This window comes from Lepidochelys kempii, chromosome 3 (assembly GCF_965140285.1).
Source record: "Lepidochelys kempii isolate rLepKem1 chromosome 3, rLepKem1.hap1, whole genome shotgun sequence".
In the NCBI taxonomy this organism is placed as follows: Eukaryota; Metazoa; Chordata; order Testudines; family Cheloniidae; genus Lepidochelys; species Lepidochelys kempii.
Window position 1 is genome coordinate 176473304 of NC_136382.1, and position 20721 is coordinate 176494024.

The window sequence follows — 20721 nt, forward strand, 5'->3', positions numbered from 1 at the left end:
TGCAAGCAGGAAGTGGCCCCCGTGCTGAGTAGAGCACAATTACAGCCCACTCAAGTGCAGGGGTTGCCAAAGGAAGGCTCTTTCCCACATGCTGACTATGTTGCTTAATGTCCCAGCTGCTGCTTTACGCACCCACACGTGTGCTTAGCACAGTCCAGCTCTCTCACTCTGTTTAGACATGAGTAATATCCTGTTGTTTCTTGGCAACCCTATTTTATCTATCTCCCAGTATTTCTCAGGGAGTGTATGCTGTACCCTCTGAGAGCATGTAGCAGTGAGCATGGTCACCAGGTATGCTTGGGAGCTCCTGAGGCATTGTGCATGGAATACTTCCGCTTTATTAAAAAGAAAAGGAGGACTTATGGCACCTTAGAGACCAACAAATTTATTTGAGCATAAGCTTGCGTGAGCTACAGTTCACTTCATCAGATGCATTCAGTGGAAAATACAGTGAGGCGATTTATATACATAGAGAACATGAAACAATGGGTGTTACCATACGCACTGTAACCAGAGTGATCAGGTAAGTGAGCTATTACCAGCAGGAGAATGGGGCGGGGGGGGGGGGGAAACCTTTTGTAGTGATAATCAAGGTGGGCCATTTCCAGCAGTTGACAAGAACGTCTGAGGAACAGTGGGGGGTGGAGGAGTGGGGATAAACATGGGGAAATAGTTTTACTTTGTGTAATGACCCATCCACTTGCAGTCTCTATTCAAGCCTAAGTTAATGGTATCCAGTTTGCAAATTAATTCCAATTCAGCAGTCTCTCGTTGGAGTCTGTTTTTGAAGTTTTTTTGTTGAAGTATTGCCACTTTTAGGTCTGTAATTGAGTGACCAGAGAGAGTGAAATGTTCTCCGACTGGTTTTTGAATGTTACAATTCTTGACGTCTGATTTGTGTCCATTTATTCTTTTACGTAGAGACTGTCCAGTTTGACCAATGTACATGGCAGAGGGACATTGCTGGCACATGATGGCATATATCACATCGGTAGATGTGCAGGTGAACGAGCCTCTGATAGTGTGGCTGATGTGATTAGGCCCTATGATGGTGTCCCCTGAATAGATATGTGGGCACAGTTGGCAACGGGCTTTGTTGCAAGGATAGGTTCCTGGGTTAGTGGTTCTGTTGTGTGGTGTGTGGTTGCTGGTGAGTATTTGCTTCAGGTTGGGGAGCTGTCTGAAGGCAAGGACTGGCCTGTCTCCCAAGATCTGTGAGAGTGTTGGGTCGTCCTTCAGGATAGGTTGTAGATCCTTGATGATGCGTTGGAGAGGTTATAGTTGGGGGCTGAAGGTGATAGCTAGTGGCGTTCTGTTATTTTCTTTGTTGGGCCTGTCCTGTAGTAGGCGACTTCTGGGTACTCTTCTGGCTCTGTCAATCTGTTTCTTCACTTCAGCCAGTGGGTATTGTAGTTGTAAGAGTGCTTGATAGAGATCTTGTAGGTGTTTGTCTCTGTCTGAGGGGTTGGAGCAAATGCGGTTGTATCGTAGAGCTTGGCTGTAGACAATGGATCGTGTGGTGTGGTCTGGATGAAAGCTGGAGGCATGTAGGTAGGAATAGCGGTCAGTAGGTTTCCGGTATAGGGTGGTGTTTTTGTGACCATCGCTTATACCCCTTTATTGTTCAGATTAATGGCGTTCCGGCACTCTGCCTCCTGCACACAGGTGGCATGATTGACTTGTGCATTTACTATCAACATTTCACAGAACAATAGAATTGTCCCTCATCAAAATGTTCTGTCCTGCTCTAAAGCTTTCTGTCCATACAACATGACAAGGCTGAGAGATAAGCAGACAAGCCAGGGCAGGGCCTTTAGCAACAGAGAATATTGGCTATCAGAGTAGCTGGGAGAATGTGCAGACAGGAATGTGGAATCTCATGACATCGTTGTCTGGTTTAGGGTTTGAATTGTGCAGCTGGTGTTTGAGTTTTCTCCGGGAGTGAGTGGGAGGCTTGTGAATCCAGTGCTGTGTAGCTTCATTTCTCTCTCTGGCCTTGTGCCTAAGTCTTCTAGGTAAATGTTACATTTAATCTTCACTTTTCTTTAGCTGCCGGATGATAAATTGTAAATTACCTCAGTGCAGTGGTTCCCAAACTGGGGTTCGCGAACCTCTTGGGGTTCGCAGCATGTTACAGGGGGGTCGCCAGAAAAATGTCACTAATGGCGGCCAGAGGACCCGGGCCTTGGAGGCAGCAGGTGGGATTCAGTTGCAGGGCTGGCAGCCAGAGCCCCAGGGAGAGCGGAGCAGGGCAGTTGGGCCTGGCAGCCTGAGCCCTGCCCCCATCAGTTGTGGGGCCGGCAGCCCAAACCCCAGCACTCCACGTGGGGCCAGCAGCCCGAGCCCCAGGGAGGGCGGAGCTGGGCAGTTGGGGCTGGCAGCCCCAGTCCTGCCCCCGTCAGTGGGGGAGCTGGCCGCCCGAACCCCAGCGCTCTGCATGGGGCTGGCAGCCCAAGCCCCAGAGAGAGCGGGGCCAGGTAGTTGGGTCTGGCAGCCCGAGCCTCGGCAGTCAGCGGGACCTGCAGCCAGAGCTCAGTGGAGCTCAGTTGACCGGGACGGTCAACGGGGTCCAACAGCAGGAGCCCCACAGAGAGTGGAGGAAATTTAAATTTAAATCCCTGGAAATATTCATTTTTAGGAGGGGGTTCATGAGATTTCACAATTTAGTGAAAGGGGTTTGCAGGCTGTTAAAGTTTGGGAACCACTGCGTCAGGGGAACTAGGGTGAGTTTGTATTTTCCATCTAAATACTGTTAAAAAAAATGAAACCTGTGTAATAATTTGTAAATAAATATTGCCATTTGTTGAAGTTAATGGAGATTTGCCATTGACTTCCATAGAGGCCAGGATTTCACCCACTTGAGAAAGGGGGTCTTTTGAAGGATGGTTGAAAAACATGGGAGGGGTTTGTTAGTATTTGCGCTGTGCTGTTTCTGATTGCTAATAGTAGTTACGTGATTGAATGTCTAAGTGGTAGGTGCAGGTTTTTTTGTATATTTCAAGTATTTTATTGTTATATAGACTTGTGTTTTAATTTTTGTGCAAACACCCAGAGTAATTTTTGTGCAAATGTGGATTTGACAATAAATCTAAACAAATTAATAAAATAGCAAAGATAGTGGCAAACTGGAGAGGGCTCAGAGAAGAACGTTAAAAATGGCAGTATTGAGGGGCTGACTTATGGAGAGTTGTCTGAAAGTTGGGGGTGTCCTTTCCCTTGCAGACTTTGGGAGGATTGTCACAGGGGTAGTTCTTCTTGCAGCTGGACCCTAAGGGACCACTTTCCAACTGCCCTCAGACATTGAGGAAAAGGACACATCACCCCACTGTTGGGATATGTAGTCATGTCCTTTTCAGAGAAGTGAAAGTCAGCAGATGGGAAGGAGATTTCCCTTGATGTTGGTCAATGACAGAGCCTGATGTTCGGGATAGTTGTTATGCCCTGGCTCAAGGATATTGTAACTCCAGTTATATGTCTTTATAGATAATGTAAGGGCAACCTTAATAGCAAAACATGTAAGAATGTAAGAGCAACCTTGCAAAAGCTCACATTGTCTGGAATACGCGAGATATCAGTCTTTCCAAATGCGTCTATTGTTAAAATTAGCGTTTGCCATATCCCCACGCAGGGAGCCCATCTCATATGTTGGGAAAGGGAGGACAAGAAGCTTCAGCTTCTTAAAGACTGTCTCTTGGGTAAAGGGGAAGATAGGCGATGGTCCTGAAGAGAGAGGCATCATTCAAGAACCACACATGCTTCTATCAAGCAGACCTATATACAGGGCTGTGTCTTCATAGGCCTGGCAATGATGATTGTTTGGATACCTGCTCTTATTTCCCTACCCATTCTGGGACTAGGGATGGAGTGACAACTGTAAAGAGCATGTGTGTAATAATCACCACAATATAGAACTCCTTACACTATGATCACACAATTCCAAATTTTAGCCTAGTTACCCCCTCCTTAGTTGTTGAAATTGTTATTTCTTGCTTGTTGAATACTAGAGCCGGTCAAATATTTTCTGAGAAAACTACAACAAAAATGGTCTTGTTTGAAATATTCTACGTTCCAATAAAAAAGGAAAATATTTTACCTAAACCAAAAAAATTCAGTTTTCAATTTTTTTAAAAAAATAATGGCTTTTGTGATTTAAAACAAATTACATTTTTCATTTCTGTAGAATGTTTTTTATGGAACACACTTTCTCTTTTTTTACCAGGTTTTCATATCCAGATGTATTTGGCTCTATGTAGATGAAAACAGTTACTTTCCCAAGGATATTACAATCTAGATAGAGATCTGATTATTCATTTTGGATTTAAAGGACCAACCTGGCCCTGGCACAGCTCCATCCTAGTGAATGGAGTTTCACCCACTTATGCTAGGGCTGAATTTGATCCAAAATGTGCTGAAAGCACAGCAAAATACAATGGAAGTATAGCAATGCTTCTTAGTCTGATGAGTTAAAGTTGACAGGTATATGGAAGAAGGCGGTTTTAAGGAAGGACTTGTAACAGATTTGGCATACCAAGAGGGAAGTCATGGAAGTGTTCATGATGATCAGTGTGGGAGATGGGTACGGAGTGAGAAAGTAAGGGGGAGGCCTGGACTGAGTAAAGGAAGAGAGTTGGGGTATAGGAGAAAATGAAAATGGCCCCTAAAAAAGACACCAGGTTAATATCAGCAGGTCCAGGCTCTGTGGTGGAGCTCTGGGGACTGGGAACTATTGAGGATACTGAGGAAAGCTACAAATTGAAGACTCAGAGAAAAGCGAAAAGCCACATATAGATGAACTAAACTGAGACAGTCTTGGTACCACAGGCAGCCTCCTGAGATGAGGGAGGCTCTGTCTTCATCTTGTATGTATTGCCTGAGAGGATACCAGTACCATTCAGGAGTGGAGCTGCACCTTGCACATATATCAAGTTACTTTATACCCCAAAACAGCAAAGACAATGGGGGTGGGAGGCAGGAATGGGAGGATCTGCAAGGAGGAGGATGCTATATCACTCTGAAATAATCTTCTTGTGGCCATCATGCCTATACAAAGGTGAACAGGGGTCTAGTATTGGTGGATGCACAACGTGGGTAAGCAAAACCTGGCTTACTAACAACTGGATTAGCAAGCACTTGCTGGGGTCATGAATGGCCATGGAAATTCTTGGGCTGGATCCTCAACAGTCTAAGGTGCCACAATGAGAATCTCCCTGTTAGGTCATAGGGCACAGTATATACCTTCTATGCACAGTCACAAACATTTGTGACACTAACTGGGAGGTGGGCAAATGTGAAAAATTCCATTTTACACACACATCAAATACTGATTTGTTGGTCTGCAGGGAGGTTCTGCAGCTGAACTGGGACAGCCCATGGGAGATCCTACCCCACTACCAAACAACACTACTCTGGGAACCACGAGTGGGAGGAGAGGTCCCAGTTCAGGCAGGTGCACACATGGCTTTAGAAACTATGTCTGATTATAGACTCTCTCTCTGTTTTTTTGTCACATCCAGGGCCAGCCCTAGATGTTTTGCCCTGGCAGAAAATGTTTTCTCCAGCACTCCTGCCATACTCCCTCCACCCCCAAGCCAAGCAGCCAAGCGAAAAAAACCCAAACTAACAAAAACGGTGGATTGGCAAAATTGTGCCTCCCCAGATTCTGATTTGGGACCCCCTGGAAGTTGGTGCCCTGCTTGACTGCCCTGATTGCCTGCCGCTGAGGCCAGCCCAAGCCACATGGTGTGTATCAGTGTAGACAACAGTACAACAGCTGTGGTATACATGCAGTGCCTTTAGCTGTAAGGCTGGAAGGTTCACAAACTCTGCCTCCTGCCCACCATTCATCAGGTGAATTAAGTATGCTCACTTCACACACGTCCCCAACCCAGGGGCATCAATCTGGCATCTATCCATAAAAGGCTTTGTCGACACAATGAGCTAGAGGTGTGATGTCCCTGCTCGGGAGAGCTAGCATGACCACATGTGCAATCATTGAGCTAGCATGCTATTTGTACTTACTGGAGCTGCCGTAGCACAAACAGCAGCGGAGGCATGTCACAGCGGCGCTGAGAACAAACCCACCTGAAAATAGTGAGTATTACTACTCGGCCTGGCTTAGCCATGCCTCTACAGCTGCGACCCGCGCTATCACGGCTCTGCTGCTCTTAATACTCGTGCTAGCTCACTGAGATCAAGCATGACGACATGTATGTGAGCAGGGTGATCACATCCCTAGCTCATAGTGTAGAAATAACCAAAGACACATTGTCAATTTCTAGTTTAATTTGAGATCCGATTATTCCAGGAGAAACCAAACACAACTGCCACTGAAGACAATGGAGATTAAATATGTGCATCTCTGGAGACAAAGGACAAAAACAATGGGTGAGTACAAAACCGACAATTCCAAGAGTTTCAAAATTACAAGTCAAGTCCCTTACAAATCATGATCGGCTTAAAAATCTGATCATTACCCCCGCCCCCCAGCATATCTGTTTTTCTAATCTTCAGGATTCATGTTTTCCAGCTATACTTTGCCACCATGTGGGCTAGAATTTTTTTTTTTTAAAATGAGGCAGAGATTCTCACCTGATCATGATCACACAACACCGGGAGCTGGGGCTTTAAGAAAAAAGACCACCCCGCCCACCCCCCAAATATCATGAGACTAAAACAGTGAGAGTTGCCAACACTGGACACAAGCATGAGGCCATCAAGCATAAGCTCACAGTGATTGCAAAATATGACAGATGAAAAACTGTAAAGTCAGAACCTGATCATGCATCTCTCTTCCTGTTTCCACAGTTTGACCAAGGACTCCACAACCTACTCCAGCCCCAGAACCAGTAACCCTTGTTTCTATACTGCTTCATCTTTAAGCATGTTGTTTACACAGGAAAGGAGCCAATTTTCTATTTTGTTATAAATCGCTACTTGTTTTGCTTTGCCATTGTGCTCTGTTTCATTTTCAAGAAAATTTTCTTGGCTTACAAAAATAAGAAATAATGTTCCTAAAGCAACAGCACATTCACTACAGCTGATACAGATGCGGATGTATCCACACTTTCACAGCTCCTCATCTTTGTTATCCCACCCTTGCTACACCTAGTATTTTTACCTAGCAATGATCTAACTTGTGCAAGTTTAACTTACTCCCTCTTTTGAATATTGCAGCTGAATATCATTGTTCAATTTCATGTTCTCCCATTAACATATTCAGCAGAATTCTGGCACTTTCACCTATACTTATAAAGTGACATGTACTAAATCACTTTTGAATGTGTCTTTGTCCATTTATTCTCACTTCCTTGGCAGAACTATGTGGTCATTTACTCTTGGTGTTTGCTCAGTGAGTGGGTTGACTTGTTCCTTTCTGGGGTGTGCCACTCTTTCCCAAGAAAGAGGACCTGAAGAAGAGCTCTGTGTGAGCTTGAAAGCTTATCTGTTTTTTTGGACCAACTTCTGCTGGTAAAAGATTTTACCTCATCCATTTTGTCTAACATCCTGGGACCAACACTGACTGAGGGTGACATAATTTGGTCCTTACTGTTCAGAGATTGGTCTTAATGCAACCCCTAAGTAATGACTGAATAAACAACCTGGTCCAAGCTCTGCACTTAAAGGCAAATCCAGGCTCCATGGCCTAGCCCAAGTAGCTAAGCTTGCTGCTGGGAAAGAGTACAAGGGGAGGAATTCATGTACGAACTTTTGCCTTTGCTAAAATATAGGGAAATCGCATTTCCAGCTCATTCAGTTCAATTCATTCCAAGTCCTTCCTTAGGGCTCCTGAGCAGCAGAATTACTTCATAAATCATTTGTAAAATGAGTCCCATTTATAGATACCCTGGATTTTTTTTCTATCCCTTAGCATTTAATTTTGTTTTTTTAAAGGCTTGCATTGGTTTAGCTGTGGTGTAATCTCAGTAATACACATTCACTTTTTATCTAGGTTAATAGTGTTTCTTTGGGGTTGTTAGAAGGGCTATAAAATGGTATTTTCCCCAAAGTGAACAGTTAAAAAAAGTCCAACCTTTAAAATATTGCCAGATCTGACTCAACTATTTAGGTCATTTACCTACTTGAATTCACAGAGTCAAAATTCACCTCTGGTGCATAAGACCACTACAGGCAATGCAGCAACACCAGCAATTAAGCTGACTCAGCTGTGTTCCTGATATGAAACGAGCTTTTAAGAATGTTCATACAACCGTGAAGAGAATATTTTGGCATTTGGAGGAGGAGAAGGTGGTGGTTCTGTAGGTTTTGATAAAAAGTTTATCACACACTTAAATGCAACATGAAAGAAAGCAATGAGGTGCTTGAAATTTGAGCATTCGAGAGCCTTTGGACTGGAGATCTCTCTAGGACTTTGAAGACTTTTTGGAAAAATATCTACACAATATATGTAATTGACCTGGGGGTAAGGTATGGGTCTGTAGAGCTGGGTTCAATTCCCAGCTACAGACTTCCTGTGTCACTTTGGACAAGTCACTCAGAGTGGCACTACAAGTTAAGCATATGTGTGTGTATCTGTGCTTTAAGCCAATCATAAAAAAACAATATTTTTAATTGGAAATGGAGATGTTTTGTTTTAGGTAAAAAATAGTCACTTCATCTCTATGTACATCAGTTCCACATCTGTAAAATGGGGATACTACTTCCTTTCTACCACCCTTAGGCTGCCTTTTCTATTTAGGCTGCAAGCTCCTCAGAGTAGGTGATCTCTCTCACTACATGTATATTACTTCTGTAATGAGAATATAGATTTTGGTTGAAAACAAGGTGCTGAAGCGGTCCAAGACACACTGTGTAGATGATCCACATTGCCTTCACACTGATTTTTTTTCTTTTTGGTATATATTTTCCACTGTATTAACACAGTATTTAAAATGTCCACTCCATGCTGTGATTTTATCTCCTGTTGCCTAGAAAACTTCATGTATGGGCCAAGTTCTAGACAAGAGCCAGAGCATAACAGCCTAAAGGGTAACATTATAAAAAAATACAGGGCAAAGGGTTATTTAAGGGACAATAGTTTATGTAATATACAATACCTTTGTACTACAGTGCACAACCCATTGTGTGTATAGTCCTTGCACACATCCATCCTTGTGTTACCAGAAGAGACTGGTGGAATTGATTTAAGGACCCCACCTCCCTAAAAGGATAGATTCCCCTGTAGGGTCTATCACCTATTAGTCACAGGTCAAATGAAACTTAGTCATTTTAAACACTGAAAACAGGCAGGAGGGTTTATTAAAAGGGTACATAACAAAATATAGAGAAAAGGGCAATAAAGCATAAAACAGCTTGGTGGTTTTATAAATAGAGCTGGCTTGAAGCCCAGACCCAACACCTAACCAATATGGACACAACACAAATAAAATGTCAATGTTATTCACTCTCTAGGAGTGACAGCTCAGGTGTAGAGGGCTCACAATGCTCTCATCTGTCTTGCTTCACAAGTAACTCAGGTCAAGACCTTGAGGACAGCTACTGGAATCAGGAACTTGAGATGGAACAGGAGATCTTCCTCAACAACAGACAAACAGGTAAGAACACGTGTTTTGATGATGTTCCTCTTCCTCCATCACATAACCAAGCACAGACACAGGCTGAACCGAACAAGGGCTGCCTCCTGAGTGGACAGCCCTTGACAGAGTGTGTAGCCCTTAAATAGACTCTGTCACTAGGCAGAATAACTGGGAGTCAGATGACCCCTTCCTGCTTTTACTATGGCAAGGTAGATTAGGCTTAAACTTTAACCAATCAGAAAAACAGACACCTAAAAAGGGCACCAACCTTGGTAACAAGCAGGTAGACTAAGATAAAGAGTGAAAGATAAATCAACAATCAAAAAATAAACAAACCCAAAAAATGGCTAAAAGCCCCAACAATTCCCCTCCTTGATGGTAGGAATCACTTCGGTGTTCTTTACTGTCACACTTAACCTTTGCCACATATGTAAACTTAACCCAGGTCATAGTTACACTGCCTTAAAAAAATCAAATTAACCTATAGTTAGTGTAACTAGTCTCTCTTACTTTTCTTTTAACCCAGAAAGTTAAAGATTCTAAATATATATTAATTACAGCTTGAATTATTACAATTACGAGATGTAACAACATTTCCCATGCAATGCTATAGTTTGTGTTGCTACTAAACAGATTTTTCCCACCAATGGGAAGAGAGAGTTTCCTCCTGGGTTCTTGTTTAAGATTCTTTGCATCAGTTGGGAGGAATGGTGGACCGTCCCCACTACCTCCTTTCCTTCCCTTTGTAACTGTTTTAGATGCTGTTCTGAATGTGGGTGATGCACCATTTGTTTTAAGAGCAGATATATTTACACTCAAATGAACTGGTTCAATATGTTTGTATAACAAATAATGGGTTTCAATAGTTTGTACACTTATCTCATGCCACTAAGCTGGGGGGAGAGCTAGATACGCTGGAGGGTAGGGACAGGATCCAGAGTGACCTAGACAAATTGGAGGATTGGGCCAAAAGAAATCTGATGAGGTTCAACAAGGACAAGTGCAGAGTCCTGCACTTAGGATGGAAGAATCCCATGCACTGCTACAGGATGGCGACCAACTGGCTAAGCGGCAGTTCTGCAGAAAAGGACCTGGGGATTACAGTGGACAAGAAGCTGGATATGAGCCCTTGTTACTAAGAAGGCTAGCGGTATATTGGGCTGCATTAGTAGAAGCATTACCAGCAGATTGAGGGAAGTGGCTATTCCCCTCTATTCGGCACTGGTGAGGCCACATGTGGAGAATTGCATTCAATTCTGGAACCCCCACTTCAGAAAGGAGTGGACAAATTGGAGAGAGAGTCCAGCAGAGGGCAACAAAAATGATTAGGGGGATGGGACACATGACTTATGAGGAGAGGCTAAGGGAACTGGGCTTATTTCTTCAGCAGAGGAGAAGGGTGAGGGGGGATTTGATAGCAGTCTTCAACTACCTGGTGCTGGGCTGTTTTCAGTGGTGGCAGATGATAGAACAAGAAGCAATCGTCTCAAGTTGCAGTGGGGGTGGTTTAGGTTTGATATTAGGAAACACTTTCACTAGGAGGGTGATGAAGCCCTGGAATGGGTTACCTAGGGAGGTGGTGGAATCTCCATCCTTAGAGGTTTTTGAGGCCCGGCTTGCCAAAGCCCTGTCTGGGATGATTTAGTTGGTGTTGGTCCTACTTTGAGCAGGGGGTTGGACTAGATGACCTTCTGAGGTCTCTTCCAACCCTAATCTTCCATGATTCTGTGTAAAATTAACATCACAGCCACATAAAACACTGAACACAAACATAAATTGACATATGGATTATGAGGTATGGTGTAATAATTAACAACAAAACTTTTATATGAACTGTGTAGACATATACACTTTACATTTACTAACACTAAGGCATATTGATTTACATCTTTGATTTAAACTGGTTGTCAAGGCTGATTCCCCACTCCGACACTTTGAGTGCAGACGGTGGGGGCCCGCAAGGATTCTAAAAATTAATACTGGCCATTCCAGGTTTGTATTAAACTCCCAAGGTTACAGCTTCTCTCTGACCTTGGATGTGTAGATGCTGCCACCACCCAAATGCAAAACCCCCTAGCACCCAGAAAGGCGCACTTGGTAATTTCTTTCTCAGCTCTTCCCCAGAGAGGGAGGTGAAAGGGCTTGAGGGTATCCCACAGGAAGGGAACAAAGGAAATTAGCTGTTGCCCCAGCTAATTAAACAACATATGCATGAACTTCTTAGGCCACCAAAAATCCAATTCTGTTCTAAAAAAAAAGATAAACTTTATTAAAAACAAAAAGAAAGAAAATACATCTGGAACTTAGGCTTTTGCTAGATTTAAAAAAAACCCACTTACAAAAATTAAACATGAAGAATAACCTTCTTGAGGTCCAGCTTAAATGTTAGAAGCAAAACAAAAAGCATTTGGAGGAACAAAAAGCAGAGGAGTCCACAAGCCAATAAGAAACAAACAGAAATAAACCTAACCGCGTCTTTCTAAGCATTCCTAATCTACTTACATATCTGGGTTGCTAAATAAGTAGCTCTAGATATGATCCGATTTTCATATCTGGCCTTCAGCGTCTCACAGCACAACTGCTCCCTGTTCTCCTCTTTCCCAGAAAACAACAGCACCAACAAAAGGGAAAGCTTTTCTCCCCCAATTTTAAAACGTTCTAGCCTTCCCATTGACTCTTTTGGTCAGGTGCCCACTCCCTTCCTTTTACCTGGACTTTTTAACCCTTTACAGGTAAGGCAAGTAGAGAACAGCTACTAAGAGGAATTTTATAGCCAATTGGCTGGCTGGGTATCCATAAAAGGGAGCTACCTCCACCCTTCATTTATCACACTGATAGTGGCACTTTCCCTCATTATGAGTTAAACAAAATATGAGAATCTTCAATTACCCCTGAATTACAAGCATAACCTATTCCTGTCTCTTCCATGCATGATTGTAAATTTACACTACTATACAAGCCATTTTGCTCGTATACTCACTTACTGAGCTCCTTAGGAACTGAATAATTGAGGTTTAGACCCATAGATACCAATGGAGAAACCCATATTTCCTTCAGTTATAGTCAAGCCATAGGCAGTAACGGTTTCCATTTTGTGGCTGTAGGAAAAATGTACTAACTTCCACCAGGATTGATGGTGCTGTTCAAAAGCATTTGTTGCATTTTTCCATAGAACATTTCTGAGCTTGACAGGAATTATTCAGTTAAGTCCATCCCTGATTATATTTTTAGCTACCCTCATGCTAGGGCCTGCACGCATGCAAGTGCCATAGAAATGTTAGCCTGTATTGTTCCTAGTGCACTCATAATACCAAGATGGTCCTGTTCTTACACTAACAGCATGTGGGCAATACATCAGCAATTTTATATTCAGTTATACTTAGTTGGTTAACAGATGTTGTACATGGGCTGAGTAAGGAAGCCATATCCTTTCCTATTGCACCTATTTTATTGGCCAGGACCTGCTCGTCAATTGAGTTTAAGACTCCCAACCCAATCCCTACTCCTCCTAAAATAGTTGCTACTGTATCTCGCTTGTGGATCTTCGGGGTGGATGGTCCAGGTATCACACTTCTTATCCACTCCTCCCACCCTGCCACTAATGGGATTACATATGGTAAACATTCAAATTGAACTCTATGCAAATTTAACTGGAGCAGCATAAGCTTTTTGAATGAATACATGGAATTTACTAATGGAAGTTTCTTAAACTCCTGCTTTATCACAACGTTGTTAACGTGTGGTTCAGGCACCCTTTTACAGTTTCTCTTGTTCTGAACAAACTAGTGAAATACCACATACCCGCATCATTTGGTTTTACAGAGATATAGATGTTTCCATAACACTCAACATGAAAACTCACATTATTAGCCTTTTTACAGGACTTATTTACATTGGGACGTGTCTTAACAGAAGAGCTGGTACAATTTTGGCATTTCATAGCTACTGCACACTGGGAGGAGGGTGTATGCACATAAACATCCAACTGATCGATCATGTACTGCAAACCCATTTAAATTTTTACATTGATTTTACCCATTTGCATTCGTGAAGGGAGGTTGGACTGCATAAAGGAACATTTATGTGGCTCCCAAACCTCTACTGCATCAGAGCAGCCAACTAGAAAATTACCACATACATTTTCCTGCAATTTTTTGAACAAAGGAGATTTGTTCCTCCTTAAGCTCATCCACAGAGGTAACCCTCTGAGCCGAATTGGTTGTCGTAAAGGCCATGAGCGTTTTGTTGCTTTTCAGCTCTTACCAATCCAAACAACCGTAATCATTTTCATTATATGCATACACAGAGATGATTCCTCTTAATAGCAAATTTGGTAGATCAAAATCAATGCCATGTACTAATTCATCCCATTTATAGTTTTGAGACTCATTGACTTTACAATAATAGTGCTCATTTCCATTAACAATCACTGACTATGCCATGCAAATAAATGTGCTATGATACAATATAGAAATCATAATTGCTGCTTGATTTCCTGCAACAAAGGAGAAAGACAAAACTAATTAATGTGTATATTATATATATACATACACACACACACACACACACTGTGACAAAAGTTCCTCCTCTGCCTTGGTGGGTCCTGCGCTTGTTGGCGGATTTTCTCGCCTCAGAGGTTCACGACAGCCCTCAGTTTAGCCACTTTCGTGGCTCAAATCTGCTGTTCACTCAGTTAGCCTCATCACAGGCCAGCATGGGGAAAGGAAGAACAACAATCCCCGCAGTCTCTGCTGATCCATCTAGTGGATCGGGGAACAGGCCAAAGACCTTCCCCTCTGGTGGAACCCACAGTCCAGTCCAACTCCTCTGTATCAAGTAGGGAATTGGGGGGATGGAGGGAACCCAGGCCCACCCTCTACTCCGGGTTCCAACCCAGGGCCCTGTGGATTGCAGCTGTGTACAGTGGCTCCTGTAACTGCTGCGTGACGGTTACAACTCCCTGGGCTACTTTCCCATGGCCTCCTCCCAACACCTTCTTTATTCTCACCACAGGACCTTCCTCCTGATGTCTGATAATGCTTGTACTTCTCAGTCTTCCAGTAGTATGCCTTCTCACTCTCAGCTTCTTGCACCTCTTGCTTCCAGCTCCTCGCATGCACACCACAAACTGAAGTGAACTCCTTTTTAAACCCAGGTGCCCTAATTAGCCTGCCTGTCTTAAATGATTCTAGCAGCTTCTTGATTGGCTGCAGGCATTCTAATCAGGCCTGTCTGCCTTAATTGTTTCCAGGAAGTTCCTGATTGTTCTGGAACCTTCCCTGTTACCTTACCCAGGGAAAAGGGACCTACTTAACCTGGGGCTAATATATCTGCCTTCTATCACTCTCCTGTAGCCATCTGGCCTGACCCTGTCACAATAATTATACATACACACACCCCATCAGAATTTTTCCATCCCTTCAGTTGGGTGGAATGAAACCATTTTAGTGTTTTTCTCTTTTTTCCCCATTAACCTTCACCTGGTAGGTGGTTGGACTTGCTTTGTTAATGACAACAACAGGCCCTGCCCATTTGGGGCTCAGTGCGTGATTTTGGTCAGAAAAGAATGAGTATAATACTTTATCACCCACTGTGACGAAGCAAGGTGGTTCCCTGGTTATGTTGTATGTGAGTCTTACTGTTTTGCATGAATACTGTATGTACCACAGTTTCCCTGTGTGTTGTACCAATGCCTAGGTGGTGGGAATAAGGGTGTGTGACTTTTGCTGAGACCCTTGGGGACAGGTGAGGTGGCTCCACCTGCCTGCATGTAAGCCATGGCTAAGGTCCTTCGCAACCTGAGACCCAGGAGGGGGATGCGACCAGATGACATTGTGCCTGGGAAGGGAGACAAAGACCAGGAGGAGGTGCAACATGTGTGTTGGAGATCGGGTCACTGGAAGCTGGGCAGTCTACTGTGGGAGATTTGAGAGGGAGTCCAGAGCGTCTGGCCTGGGATTCCCCAAGATGGACTTGGCTGAAAGTCACTGATTTCTGTGCTAACAAGACCTGTCCTATGCTGTGTTCCTGTCGACTAATAAACTTTTCCGTTTTACAATGCTGGCTGAGAGTCATGGCTGACTGTGGAGTTGGGGTGCAGGGCCCTCTGGCTTCCCCAGGAGCGCCGCCTGGGCAGACGGGCTGCAGGAAACGCACTGTGTGGAAGGGGATGCTGAGTGCTCCAAGATCAGACTCAGGAAGGCCGAAGCTGTGTAAGCTTCTTGCTCTGGCAACAGTATGCTCAGAGACAGGAGGCATACTACCCCAGTCATACAGAGCAGTTCCAGAGCATTGGCCCGGTGACTCCGTGACACCCACATTCCATTCATTTTAGTGTGTCCTGCAGCCTTCTATCCATCTGCCTAGCGTTCATTTTTAGTTGTACAGCAATCTGCAAAAAGAAGTAGCTAATAGTGTGCAACAACTTTGTTATATACTGGTCCATTTTAATTCTGGCCTAATATGAGTCAGGTGGAATGCCTCCCAGCCACCATTTGTCTGGTGTTTTCATGGGTCTTCCCATGAGCACTTCATGTGGTATACATCCGTGGGATGCAACAGTTGACCGAATTCCCATCAAAATGAAAGGCAATTGCTTACCCCAGTTTTTCCATTGCTTTCTATGATCTTTTTCAACACAGTCTTTAGGGTCCTGTTAGTCTTCTGGATCAGGCTCAAGCTTTGCAGGTGGCCTGCTATATGGAACTTTTGCTCAATTTGTAAAGCCGAATTGATAACTTCAGGAATACCAAATCTGGAGAATGCTTGCTCCAAGAGTATCTTCGCAGTGGTAATAGCGAATCCAACACTACTTTGATCCACTTAAAAATGAACCAATTACTACCAAACAATATTGGTTTCCATATCCCGAACAAGGCAAGGGTCCTATAAAATCTATTTGAAAATGATACTATGGTCCTCCTGTTGGCTGGTGTAGTAGAAGTCCTTTGACAATTTTTCTGTCAAGATTGTTCTCAGCGGGGGCAATGCAATTCTATATATATTTTTTCCACATTGTCTGTTAACAGTTGGTTGGTGGCCAAATGTAAGAGCTTACTGACAGTCTTTTCAGCCCCCAAAATGCCCTTTTTGGTGAGCTAGAGCAATTAATACTTTTCTCAATCATGATGGTATCATTAACACAGGGATAACATTATCAATGTTGTTCTTAGTAGCCATTACAAGTCCACTGTTGTGTTTATAGAGTTTTGGTAACCTCTATATTAAGATTTTCCCAACAGCTCAGTGATCTTTGTCCTGTTTCTGTAACTCAACTACGTCTAAATTTATTTTCAGCAACTGATTGCATCTTGCACACAATGTCGGCAGACTTGGTCCACAAGATTTCAGATCCTAAAAGCACAGATTTTTTTAGTGAGGAGATCTACTTTGTTGTTCAGGCCAGATATCTCCGCCTAGTTCTTCCCATGTGCTTTGACCCTGAATAGCTAACTCTTGCCAGTTCTTGATTCAGCCAGTTTCCAAGTAAGTAAGAGGTATTTTGTGTGTATTATAGGCTTGTTATCTGCAGAAGTCATTTGTCTATCCATCCAGCCATCCATATCAGCATCCAAGCTACAAGGGCTCGGATGACCCAGAGTCAGAACAAATTAAAAAGGTCACAACTTGGATCTGCTTCATCCAATGTAGCTACTATAGCAACTACTTCAGCAGCTTGCACAGAACATTGAACCACTGTTCCCTGTAGTATTTTACCAGCATATCCAGCTCAGGGTTTATCCTCATGATAGTGGCTGTAGTAGGAAGAAAGCCTGAGATGTAAGCCCTTGTATCATAGGCCTGGTATGAGGCAGGACCTGCTCACAGAATTTGGCAAGATCAGAGGTGATATTGCAGAAATACACATTCCTAAGAAGTGCTAAGCACAGAGTACTCACGCAAACACAAGTGGTACCAGAAAACACCAATACCAAGGATAGCACAAAAACATTCCCCAAGGATAACAGAAACACACTGACCCCTCCTAAAAGATAAGGTCAGGATGACAGTACGTACCTTGTTTATATCAGGGTATAAAGAGTATTTCAGAGAGAGTATCTTTGGACCGCCTAAGGGGCAGTGGAAAGTCCCACTACTGACTGAGCTGCATCCATTGTCATGGGCATGCATGTCTTAGTATCCTCATAGAGTCTGCCAGGTGCTATTATCATGCTTCGTCGACAGTAAACCTGGCCTGATGCCTTTGTACCTTAACAAAGGTCATTGGGTGGTTTGCTCAAGGTCTGCTGGGTGGTCATTGGGTGGTTTGCTCAAGGTCTGCTGTGCCAGCTGTCTGCGCAGAGCTGGGACAGCACACAGGGAGCGCACGCACACACCCACCCACCCAAACATCTGACTACAGGGGCAACTCCTATCAACCACCCAAATGTCTCTGCCAGAGTCTTTAGCTTGCTCATAGGATGTTTCTAGTTCAAAAGGTGATTTTGGACTACTGGTGTTTTCAAATAGTAGTGGGCATTCGTGATCTTCTCCACTAGTGAGTAGTACGTATGGAACCATTGAGAGAATGAGTCTTTTCCACTTCAAGATCCCTATTAAGTAGACTCAATATGCAGCCAGATAGCAGGGGGCTTGATACCCCACCCTCATTAATTTCACTGGACAGTACATTGTGTATTGGGGTATGAACATTCTTTCAGATAATGGGGGAGATGCCTATAAGATACTCCCAATGTTTCACTGCCCAGGTGAGGGCCAACACTTCTCGTTCACACGGTGAGTATTGCTTTTCTATTTCACTTAAATGTTTTTGATCCAAATGTGACAGGTTTGAGTCCCACACCAGTATTTTGCATTAAGATTGCACTTAATCTCTCTTGTTGTTGCTAGCTGGAGCAGAAAGGGTTTGCCTGACTGTGCATACACAAGGGCTGGTGCCTGAATAAGAGCTTGTTTGAGTCGGCGGAATGTGTTTCTTTCCTTTTCTCCCCAAGTCCATTCTTTACCCTTTTTGAACAAATTATAGGGTGGTTGAGCTAACTGAGTATCCCTTCATAAAGTCTCTTGAGAACCCTGTAAGTCCAACAAATGAACACAATGATGTTATATCTTTTGAGGCTGGCAGCTTGTATATTAATTCAATCCTGCTGGCATCAGGTCTCCTTCCATGAATGCCCAACTCCATCCCAAGGTAACTCACCCTTTGTTTGAGCATTTGCGCCTTTGTGGGACTGATGACAACTTCCATCACCCCAACTTTTTTCAGAACGACTTCCAATACCTCGAAGTTCTCTTCCTTTGTTATTGTTGCAATGAGGATGTCATCCACATAACTTATAATTCTTTCCTTCTTTTCCAGATGCTCCCACATTTTGGATACATATTTGTGGCAAAGTGACGGCACATTGTGGTACCCTTGGGATACTCACCTGAAAGGGACTTATTTCCACAGGTGAATGCAAACTTGTACCCTATGCTATGATGAAGAGGAATGGAGAAGAATGCATTGCTCAAGTCTAGTACAGTAAACACATCAGCACCTGCAGCAATGGCCACCATTATTTCCTGAAATTTGGCTACAACTGGAGCTAACCTAGGTGTAACTCGATTTACCTCCCGCTAGTCGACAGTCAATCTCCAGGTGAATTTGTCCGCTTTTAGGACAGGCAATATGGGAAAGTTACAGACACTATCCATTTCTACAAGTACCCCTTGTTCTAAAATGGTAGGTTTAATCCCCTCCTCAGCCTCCTGAGAATATTTATACTGTTTTTGCGGCTTGGGGTCTGGACCCATCATGATTACTTCAGCTTGGATCTTTCTGCATTAATGCTTATTACTGGTGAATGCTTGCAGATACTGTCTTGTTATCTCTAACTGTTAGCTCCCATTCAGGTGTTTCTAGCTTTACTGGAGTCTGCAACTCTGTGGGCTGCCGGAATGAGGAGACCTCCTTCCTGTCTTTGAATTTGTGTTAGCATTCTATTAGGCAGGTTGACCACAAGGTTTAACTTTTTCAGGATGTCCATTCCCAGAATGCCGTGTCCATCTAGCGTCTGTATGCCAAATGATGCTCTTATTGTTAGTTTGCCCATGGTACACAACGCTGGTTTTATAAAGGGCACAGTGCTTTCCTTATTACTGTATCCCTCCCATACCTTTACTCCTCGTATATTAAAGTCCTTGGGTTTTGGAGCTGCTTTTGAGCAAATAACAACAAGGTGGCACTGGTGTCAATTAACATGACTTGATTGATGTATCCATGCTCTCCCTTTATGGTGGCATCTACTACAGGCATCCCCCAAACATCATTACTGATGAGTGCCACAAAAGAGGGAGGTGGGAGAGTCTGGTCCTGTCATATTGGATGCCAGATGCATTGGTAGCAGATGCTGGTGAAGCACTGCTGTTACAGCCTCCTTCATACTTAGCTAACCTTTTGAATAGCTCCTCTGTAGGCAGGCAGTCTATTTAGTCTCTTTTCTTGTATTTAAGTAATTTTCTCCACAACACTGACTGAAATCCTTTCATATCAGCAGCTTCTCTGCTGTGACAATTGTTAGATGATTCTTGATTATAAAGGAAGACATATCTGTTGCAGAATTCCTGCTTTCTGTATGAGGTTTCTTGCTTTTTGCTCATTGGACTTGTTGTTGGGGTGCTTTTGAGGTGCTTTACAGCTGAAATTTTCTTCTTTGGCCAATGACTAAGGAAAGCCTCTCTCTCTGTAATTCAAATGCTTCAGAATTTTATTTTCCAGTTCTTTAATTGTTGTGGTTCTAGGATTTATGGGATATAAGGAAACCTTTATTGTTGGTAAGAGACCCTGAATAAACACCTCCTTAAATTCAGGCATATCACATGTTGCTACACCATTCACAACAGGAGATAAACCTGACAGCCAATACAATAACCACTTTCTTCCCAAAAACCTTTCTGGCCTTTCACCAGATTTTTGCCTCTCAGAATAAAATTTTCCCAGAATGTTCTCATGTAGGAAGTACAATTCATATACAGCATCGTCTCTCTCAGCTATCTCCCTTATGCTAGCCCATTGCACCTCTCCGGGTAACGCTCCGGATTCTTCCCTGCTCACACACTCATGTAGCAGAGCCCTAGTGCCATCTCTGCTAATAGCAGCCATGTTGCTGATCTTGCCAAGCCAAGCCAATGAAGTATCCTTATTTAATGGGCCCAGAGTTTTGCCCCTTGCTCTGGGTTGGTCTGA

At 43.4% G+C, this 20721-nt stretch overlaps 1 protein-coding gene across 2 annotated transcripts in view; it reads left to right on the forward strand.

The window, feature by feature from the left end:
• Nucleotides 1-242: 242 nt before the first annotated feature.
• LOC140909563 (transmembrane protein 247) overlaps nucleotides 243-20721 on the forward strand; it is a 28189-nt gene continuing 7710 nt past the window's right edge. The window contains exons 1-3 of one of the 2 annotated variants that reach the window (XR_012158271.2): nucleotides 243-523; nucleotides 6305-6384; nucleotides 6805-7258. The gene's annotated coding sequence lies outside the window, so the exon portion shown is untranslated. Of the gene's footprint in view, nucleotides 524-6304; nucleotides 6385-6804; nucleotides 7259-18852; nucleotides 19219-20721 lie in introns of those variants that run through there. The other variant, XM_073339132.2, reaches the window with a different exon arrangement.